Source organism: Suricata suricatta, chromosome 3, assembly GCF_006229205.1.
Source record: "Suricata suricatta isolate VVHF042 chromosome 3, meerkat_22Aug2017_6uvM2_HiC, whole genome shotgun sequence".
In the NCBI taxonomy this organism is placed as follows: domain Eukaryota; kingdom Metazoa; phylum Chordata; class Mammalia; order Carnivora; family Herpestidae; genus Suricata; species Suricata suricatta.
In genome coordinates, this window is record NC_043702.1 from 105,006,489 (window position 1) to 105,016,317 (window position 9,829).

At 46.3% G+C, this 9,829-nt stretch overlaps 1 long non-coding RNA gene across 1 annotated transcript in view; it reads left to right on the forward strand.

Moving 5' to 3' along the window:
* Positions 1-3,777: 3,777 nt before the first annotated feature.
* LOC115286573 overlaps positions 3,778-9,829 on the forward strand; it is a 9,399-nt gene continuing 3,347 nt past the window's right edge. The window contains exon 1 of the long non-coding RNA XR_003906143.1: positions 3,778-4,090. This is a non-coding gene — a long non-coding RNA (uncharacterized LOC115286573). The remainder of the gene's footprint in view (positions 4,091-9,829) is intronic.

The following is a 9,829-nucleotide window of genomic DNA, read 5'->3' on the forward strand; positions in this document are numbered from 1 at the left end:
AGGACAAAAGGGAAAGGAATGAAATGACTCTGGGAAGAGATAGTTCATTAAAGTCCTAGAACTTTCTAACTTCAGGGGACTAGTCCATGTTTGTTGAAAGAGTAAGCTGAATGATGGGAAAGGGAGGAGGCAATCTGGGAAGCAAACATCAACTTCATATACATAAGCAGTACTGAATATCTCATTTATTGGTCAACTACCATGCACCGGGCATTTGATCAACATTAGCCTTTTGCATCTTCACCATGATCATGTGAGCTGTGGCCCATGAACTCCATTTTGATGATGGGAAATTCAAAGTTCAGAGGGGCCCAGGTCACCTGCTCAAAGTCACACAGCTGGATGATGAACAGGCTGAGTCTGTGCTAGCCCGGAGCCCTAGTTCCTTCTATTGTACCACATTGCCTCTGACAATGGCTCCCCAGCAATGAGGCAGCTGCCTCCAAGAGGCTGCCTGTCCTCCCAGGGAGAGTCAGGTGGTGGTGGGATGGACTCACAGACTGTAAGCTCCCTCTGACCCTGATCCTCAGGCATTGCAGCTAGTAGCACAGACACGGTAGCTGGATTACAAGGGTCCATCACTCACCAGCTACATGATCTGAAAAATTACTTAACCCTTGCTGACTGTCAACTCCCCAGAGAGATGACCAAAATAACCTGTTGGTTAAGCAAAGCCAGGCTTGCTGTTCCCTACAAGGAGAACCATAGCCTATTAGAAAAGTGTCAGAAGTGGAAAAGCAAAGGTAGGATATTTATGAGGTGTGGATGGCCTGGTTCAAAGTAGATCTTTCCATGCAGGAACCCTAACTGGCACTGGGCAAAGTTCACAGTTCAGTAGTATTGGTGGACACAACAAGGAGGGATGTGGAAAAATGCTTGACATACCTACAGTCAGTTCATGAGCCCAGCCAAACAACTGATGTTTTTAGAAGAGTTCACTTGCCTTTCTGAGAGAAAGTTAAGGAGTCCAGATAAATAGATTTTCATAAAGTTTCCAAAATAAACCAATTAAAGGTATTTGCAACTTTATCTTCCTGGGCAAGAAGTTCCTACATTTGGGGGTGTCTGGGTGGTTTATTTAGTTAAGCATCCAATTTCAGCTCATGTCATGATCCTGTAGTTCACAAGTTCAAGCCCCACATCAGGCTATGTGCTGACAGCTCAGAGCCCAGAACCTGCTTCAGATTCTGTGTCTCTCTTTCTCTTTGTTCCTACCCCACTTACACACACTCTCTTTCAAAAATAAATAAGAAACATTTTTTTTAATTTAAAAAAGAAGGTCCTACAGTTGAAAAGTCATGTGAGTGCTGAATGTCCAACAAGAAGGTCACATTCATGCAGTCAGTAAGCTCTGAGGTGTGGATGGTTTCAGCCCTTATCCCTGTTCCTCAACATCCTCATCAGCACAATGGGGAGAGTGATGACCTTCTTCCTAAAACTGGCATGAGATAGAAGTTCCTATGTATAAAAGCCTTAGAGCAATACCTGGGACTTAGTAAACATATTTGTCTACCTGGCCTGTTATAACGAAGTACCACTGTGTGACTCAAATGATTTATTTCCTCACCATTCTGGAGCTTAGAAGTCCAAGATCAAGGTGCTGCCAGGGCTGGTTGCTTCTGAGGCCTCTCTGCTTGGCATGGAGGTGGCCATCTTCTCTCTGTGTCTACACAGTCTTACCTCTGTATGTATCTGTGTCCTAATCCCTCTTTTTCTTTTTAGTGTAATTTATTGTCAAGTTAGCTAATATACAGTGTATACAGTGTTTTCCTGGTTTGGGGGTAGATTCCCATGATTCATCACTTACATACAACACCCAGTGCTCTTCCCAACATCCAGTGCCCTCCTCAGTGGCCATCACCCAGTTTCCCCTCTCCCAATCCCTCCTTTTTAGACTCTTTTTTTAATTTTTATTTATTTTTGAGAGAGAGAGAGAGAGAAAGAATGAAGGAGGGAGAGGCAGAAAGAGAAAGAGAGAAGGGGAAAGAGGATCCAAAGCAGGCTCTGAGCTGATAGCAGTGAACCCAACATGGGGCTTGAACTCACTAACCATGAAATTACAACCTGAGCCAGAAGTAGGACACTCAACTGACTGAGTCACCCAGGCACCGCCCTAATCCCTCTTTTTATAAAGACATCAGTCAAATGCATTAAGAACCACCCTAGTGATCTCACTTTAACTACATGTCTAAAAACTCTATCTCCATATACAGTTGCATTCTGAAACACTAGGAGCTATGGTTTCAACATGCATTTGCAGGGAAGGGATATGGTTCAACCCATCATAGGAAGGATTTATTGAAATTATCATTATTGGATTCCTCAGCTTTCATGTTTCCAAAGAGCTAAACAGCTCTGACTATGCTGGGCTATTTTTAATTCCTCAGCTGTGCCATTTGCCTCACCACACATTTCTTCTCTGCCCCCTTCAGCTGGGCAATTCCTACCCAACACTGAGAACTCTACTCAGTCCTCTTTTCTCCAGGGATCCCTCCCTTGGGTGTCCAGAGCATGGCAGCCTCCTGTAATACAGTCTTTCTCAGCTCCTTCCACTCCAGCACTTATCATTCCTGAAATGCATCAAAGGTGGCTCTGCTGGGTGTTGTCAGTCTGCTCTGTGGAATGTGGAATGCAGTCGCTGTGCTGAAAAATTTCCTGCCTTCCCCAGCCTTTTGCCCCCTTCACACACACATACTGGGCCTCACAAGATACTCAATTAAAACTTTTTGAGTAAATGAATAATATAAATAAATGAATAAATTTCACTGACTGTTTTCCACTGATTCAATAAGTTATTTGAATTTTTTGGTCCATTCATACAAAAAATGTCATTGTTCATACAGAAGGGTCAGAGAAGAAACAGTGAGCACAGGTACCCAACTACAGAAACTTGAACCCTTGATGGGATGGGTAGGAACTCCTACACACCAATTATTTCCTGGGATAGGTAGGATATCCAGCTGTGGGGCAAGGTGTTTCATGGCCAGGCCCAACCTGTGCCTCACAGTCAAGTTAGGGGTGAGGCTGGGGAAAGCTTTCTACCTACTATGTAACTAAGCCCTTGACCTCAGACATAGCTAAGGTATGGCATTGCTCTTTGTGTCACAGGCACTTTGTCTTAGCCTACTCTGCACCTCAGCATTCAACATGGAGTGGCATTGCCTCCAATCCTCTCCCTCAATTCCTGCTGCCTCATCCATCCTGTCCCCAGATCTCTAAGGGAATAGATGCTATACCCAGCCAGCAGGGACTCCAGGGCTTGGAGTGGGTCCTGCATTCAGGTGCCCACTCTTACCTCAATCCCTGGGGCTCCACACTAACCTGGGTCTGCTAAATGTCATTGAGTTCTTTGATTGCCCTGCTGGCTGCCAGTCCCTCCTTCCCACCCTTACCTCACACCTTCTTCTTTCTACCAGGAGCCATCAAAATGAACCAAAATATTTGAGTTGACCACTGCTCAGCCTCAAGCAGGATGGATCTCAGCCTGCTGGTCTGTGTGCATGAAATCCGCTTCTTTCTGTCTTAGTGGTCTCAGGCTGTTATCACATAGTACCATGGTCAGGGGGCCTTAAAGAGCAAACATTTATTTCTCACAATTCTGGGGGCTGAAAGTCCTGAACAAAGGTGCTGGCAGACCCTGTGTTTGGTAAGAGCCCCTTCCTGGTGTGCAGGTGACTGTCCTCTCATTGTATCCTGATGGTGGCAGAGAGAAAGTTCTCCCATGTCCTTTGTGAGGTCACTAGTAACTCCTTTAACCTGTGACCAGAGGGTAGGGTGCCAGCCAAAGGAAGAAGTAGAGCAGAGCCCCTCAGGTCAAGGACAGTGTGCAGGAGCCCCAAGGCAGGAGAAACCTTGGCCTATGGGAAGAACAAATATGGCTGGTGCATAGTGAAGAGAGAAAGTAAAAGGGAAGATGGAGTGAAGGGGTGGGGGTGGGGGGACCAAAGACCCAGATAGTGAGAAGCTATGTGGTTCATGATGGACCATTTGGATTTTTGAGTGAGATGGGAAGACACTGGAGGGTTTTAAGCAGGGGAGCAATATGATCTGATTCATGGCTGATGGAAAAGAATGGAAACTGGGAGTAAAGGTAAGGAGGAGAATCTGGTAGGGCTCCCTGAGGACCAAGGAAGGACCACAATCTCTTCTCATAAAGTGTGCAATGCTCTGAGCACATGACCTGGGGTCCCAGGAGATCCCTCTTCCTGCAAACCACTTCCCCACCCCCTGGTTGTCTAGTGAGCACATCACTCAGGATTCTAGACGATAGATCAACAACTTCACCTGCTGTAAATTAAAATTCTTCATGTACTGAATTCCTGTGGCTTAAGTCCTGTAGCTCTAGAATACACTGGAGAAGAAGTAGAGCTATGAGGATATTCACAAGAAATCATTTGTACTAAGTGTTCTGGCTCCTGATGGAAGATTGAATGCATTTATCTAAGTTCCCTCCCTCCTGAAACTCCATTAAAACTACACTGAAAAAATTTTTTAATCATAAACCTATAAGGATGGGAAAAAGAGCACAGAAGACAATAACAATTAAGCTTTAGTGGCTGGAGAACAGAAGTATGGAGGCAATTGAACTAGCACACCTGAGACACCAAGTCTGAAGCCAGCAACAGAAAAAAAGCAGACCCAGCCCTGAGTGCCATAGACTCCTGAGATCCTGTAGCACAGCAAAGGACAGCCTGCAGAAGGAACCATCGGCCTCTGCTGCACGCAGTCAGAGAGTGCATTGTGTGGAACACTATGGCTGACTCAAAGCTGGCCTGCTCATATTGTATTACCACCATGCATGTGCGGTTGTAAACAATACTACTGATAAGGGCTCTTCCCTGGATGGCTAACCATGCTCCCAATACCATTTGCTAGGGCTTAGACTTCTCAGGCACTGGCAGCACTGGAGCCCTCTGCCCTTGGGACAAGGGTGTAGCTCAGTGAGAGTGTCAAGAATCTCCCCCTACTCCATGCTCTTGGGGACTATCCTTCCTCCACTTCCTAGAAGCATGAAGACAGGGTTCCATGCACACATAAGTGACTGTAAATACGAGGCCAAACAGATTAGGTGGTTGTATGCATGTGGAATACTAAATGTAGAGGCCCCTAGCCCTCTGTATCCATACTGTCAGTAGGACTCTGTCCCTGGTATTACCCATGTCTTTCCTTTTCTGTATTTCTAATGTTTCAACGTGCAAGGCCTTGCTGACTTCTGAAGGGACAGCCCCTCCCTGGGCCAGGTAAATCCCAAAGAGAGCAAACAGCCCACTTGGAGTGCACCTTTAAAATGCCAAACAAGCCATCCAGCACCCACATCCCAATGACCTCCTTTGTGGGAGACCACTATCTGCCTGCCCTTAGTTACCTTAGGGTCAGATGTTAGAAGTAGAGTCAGCCCCAGTGCCCCAGAGCCAAGTGAGATATTCAAACTACCCAGTGCTAAGCCTTTACCTTCCTCACCTGTTCTTTCCCACAGAAACCACAGTGAAGTCTCTTGCCCACATTTCCCCCATGCTACCTCTGTCTTCTGACTGACCCAGTGCTTCTCCATATGACCTTCCAGGCTGTGCTGTGCCTCTCGTTCCCAGGGATCCATGAGTATGACCATCACTTCCACGCCCATGTGTCTTCTCATTCACTGGCAACTTTCTATTTCTCAACCTGGGTGGTAGCTATGTGGGACTGCATTTCACTATTGTTTTTTACTGGAATGTCATTCAAATAACATTTTTTTAAAAAATCACCCTGCTTAAGCATACACTCACTCCCCACTACCCAGCCCATCTCAGCCCTGAACAGACATTAATGTGCTTTTTGTCCCTATGGATTTGCCTATTCTGGAAATTGTACATAAATGGAATTATACAACATGTAGACTTGTATGTCTGGCTGCTTTCATTTAGCATAATGTTTTCAAGGGTCATCTCTGAATGCATCTATGTTGTAGCATGTATAGAATATTCCTTTCTGTGACTGAGTGACTGCATGTGTGGATAGACCACATTTGTCTATCCATCCGTCAGTTGATGGACATTTGGATTGTTTCCACCTTTTTGGCTACTATGAACAATGCTGCTATGAACATTTATGTAAAAGTCTTTGTGTAGGCATACATTCTCACTTGTCTTAAGTTTATACCTAGGAATATTATGAGCTCTATGTTCAGCTTTGTGAGAACAGACAAATTGTTTGCCAAGGTGGCTGTTCCATTTTCCATTCCCACCATCAGTGTACAGGTTCCAATTTCTCTATTATTGTCAACACTTATAATTTTAAAAATTAGAATTTTTTCTCCCTTAATCATTCTTACTCATGGGGACTATTTACTTTTCCTTGGTAATATTTATGTCAACTTGTAATTATATATTCTTTTGTTCTTTCACCTGTGTAGTCTGTATCCCATGATTAGCCTAGAGTTTTCATGAAAGCTATTGGCAACTGCATGCTCATTGCTCAGCCTAATGCCTGGCACAGAGCTGATGATTAGTAAATAGCTGAACAACTAGATGGGTGGATGACTAACACATGAAAAGGAAGGGCATGGCATCAGCAGCTGGGTAGACTTTCCACTCCTTTCCACCCAGTCCCCAGGATAAGTATTGGCATTCCAGAGTGACCAGGACAGGGCCCTGACCTGGGGAGGTGGTGACAGTCTGAAGCCTGAGACAAATCAATAAACTGACATTTCCCCACACGTGATTCCCCCATGATGGAGAAGAGCACAAGATAACTTCAGAGCACAGAACTGATGCACCTGCTAAACATAGAGACCAAGAAGCCATCTTAAAAGAGGTAGCACTTGTATGACAGTTAATTTTATGAGTCAGCTTGATGAGGCTAAGGGATACCCAGATAGCTAATAACTATTTCTAAGTATGTCTGTGAGGGTATTTCTGGGAGGGAGTAACATTTGATACAGTAGATGAGTAAAGAGATACATCCCCACCAATTTGGGTGGTCATCATCCAACCCACTGGGGGCCCAACTGGAACAAAAAACAGAGAAAGGGAGTATTCTCTGCCCCTTCCCCACCTCTTCTAGAACTGGAGCATCCATCTTTCTTGCCCTCAGATATCAGCTCCTGGGTCTCAGAACTTTAGACTTAGACAAAATTATACCACATTCTCCTGGTTCTCCAGGTTGCAGATGGTAAATTGTGGAGCTTCTCAGCCTCCATAACTGTGTGATCCATTCCTATAATAAATCAATCTTTCTAGATAGATTGATTGATTGATTGATAGATATTGATATCTATATTGATATCTATCTATCTATCTATCGAGAGAGAGAGAGAGAGAGAGAGAGAGAAAGAAAGAAAGAGAGAGAAAGAGAGAGATCTATATATCTTCTGTTGATTCTGTCTCTCTGGAAAACCTGACAAATACAACCAAGGTTGAGGTAGGTGAAGGGAAGGGTAATAGAATAATAATTGAAAATCACTGTGAGATCTCACTTGACTAAAAATATCTTATCTACTAACTTTCTATGGTTACCTTTTGTGCCTATGCAGCCTAAAATTCTCATTATTGGTGACAGCCTCAGCTCAGGCCACAGAGGCTAGTGGTATACCCCAGAATGCCCTATCAGGTTGCAGTACTAATTTGTTCTGGGAGAGGAGAAACCCAAATTGGGCAACAGAGGGACAGGACAGGAGGGAGTTAGAGCCCCATTCCCACACACACCCTGAGACAGTGCCCTCAGATAGACAGTGGTCTCACTCTGGGGACCCAAGGAGACTCTGGCAACGGGCCTCACCTGAAATCATAGAAGTCCTCCCATGCACTTGGCAACCAGCCTACATCTTTGGCAATAAATGGTTCCCCTGTAGCAGAGGGAGGGCAGTACCCAAGGCCCCTACCCTACCCAAGAGATGACCCTTGAAAACAGACAGCCCTGAGGGGCGAGCACTTACATATGGCAAGGTTGGCTCCTATTTTAAAATGAATGTAGATGTTTAGAAGAAAATTAAGTGGTAAACTCTGGTTGGCAAGAGAGTTGTTGATGAACTCATAAAAGGGAATGTAAGCACCTCACAGCCAGAGTCCAGCAGTTTGGCCCTTCTGCCCCACCCACTGCTTGCTGATATTGGCAGATACTGTGGGACAGTGATCACAGGCTTCACTGCTGTGACCCAGCATGGACCCAGTGCCCTGCAAGCTCAAGGGGCAGAACCCAGCCCAGGTTTACCAAGGGCGAGGGACCCACACATGTTGCCAGGGCACTTAAGTTTAACCAACCAAGAAATCTGCATCCTTCCTCCAAGAAGTCTTGGGCCTCCAGTCACATTCACCCCCTCTGATGTGAAGAGTGCTTTACCCTGATGCATGTTTAGAGTGGTTCTTCTGCTGTCCCTGTGACCATCTCCTGAACAATTGTGTACAAAGGAGGAAGAGGCAGATCTAGGAAGCAGACAACTCTGCCACCCAGTGTGGGTGACTTGGGAGAGAATAACCACCATCAGGGCAATAGTGGCACCAATGACAGCAGCTGACTTCCTACAGGCACTTTCCTACAACCTGCACTCTATATGCATGATCCCAACTCACCCACCTGACCCTGGGAGGTGGAAGTTACTATATCTTCTTGGTAGATGAGGAAACTGAGACCCAGAAGGATTTGGAATCTTGCCCAAGGTTACACAGCTAGTAAGGACAGGACGGATCTGTGTGACCCTGAAACCCACACTCTTGACCGCCATGCCCACCGTCCATGCCCTCACTATGGATGGTCTTCCTCCAAAGATGTGATCTTTCCCTGGCTGAGAGGGGCAGTGGTGTTAAGTAAGTGATGGGCTGCTGTGGCCATGTGACAGGGTGTCATGGCCATGTGATGGATGGACATGACGATGGACAGGCAGCTGTGGGCGGCAGGCTGAGACTATCTCATCAAACTGTCAGTGAGTTGCCCATGCTGAAACGGTGGCCACTTATGCCAGAGGCTGCAGGCACCCAGGCACATGCTCCTCCCCACCCTACCATGTCCTCTCCTGGTCGCAGAAACCCCATAGCTGCATGTCTTAATGAAGACCAGACAGCCCTGAGGGGCGTGCACTTCCATATGGCAAGGTTGGCTCCGCGGTGCCCCATTCCCAATGTAAGGATACAGCAGGAGATCGTCTTCTCCAAACTGAGCCTAGATGGGACAGTGCTGGAGGTTCACTCCGTATTCCAGCCCCACCCCCAGAGCTTGGTGCATGACCCAGCAGGGGGACCAAGGGGGACACTCTCACCTGCCTCATTACACTTATTCCTCACAACAACCCTGAGATGAATTTTATACTCCCAGGTCTGATTGTCCATCCCTTTTAAGGATCACCTTCCTTAGGGAAGCTTTTGGTGGGGGCAGTTTCTCACAGACTACTGTCCTCTTGCCTAAGGAAGCCCTTCCCTGGGATCCCCTCCTGCCTGCTGCAGGCTCCAGCACACACACTTGGAGAAACTGCAGCCCCTGTCCACAGAGCCCCACCTCCTTCTCCAACTATCCATGCCACCAGTCTGAGATATACCCTAGGGACTCTGGTTGGGAAGGCCAGGGTGGAGCTAGGCACTCAAGGCCAAGCTCCTAAGCTCCCTCTACCAAGGCGAGTTTGAAATACACCCCTACTCCCCTCTATTTTACTGAGTATGTGTAAATAATCATTCTCTCTCTCTCTCTCTCTCTCTCTCTCTCTCACGCACGCACACACACACACACACACACACACACACACACACACTCTCTCTCTCTCTCTCTCTCTCTCTCTCTCTCTCCCCTAAGAGCAACAGTTTGTACAGAATACACCAGCAGACCTAAAGTCAAGTCCAATTGACAGGTTTTGTTTGGACCACAG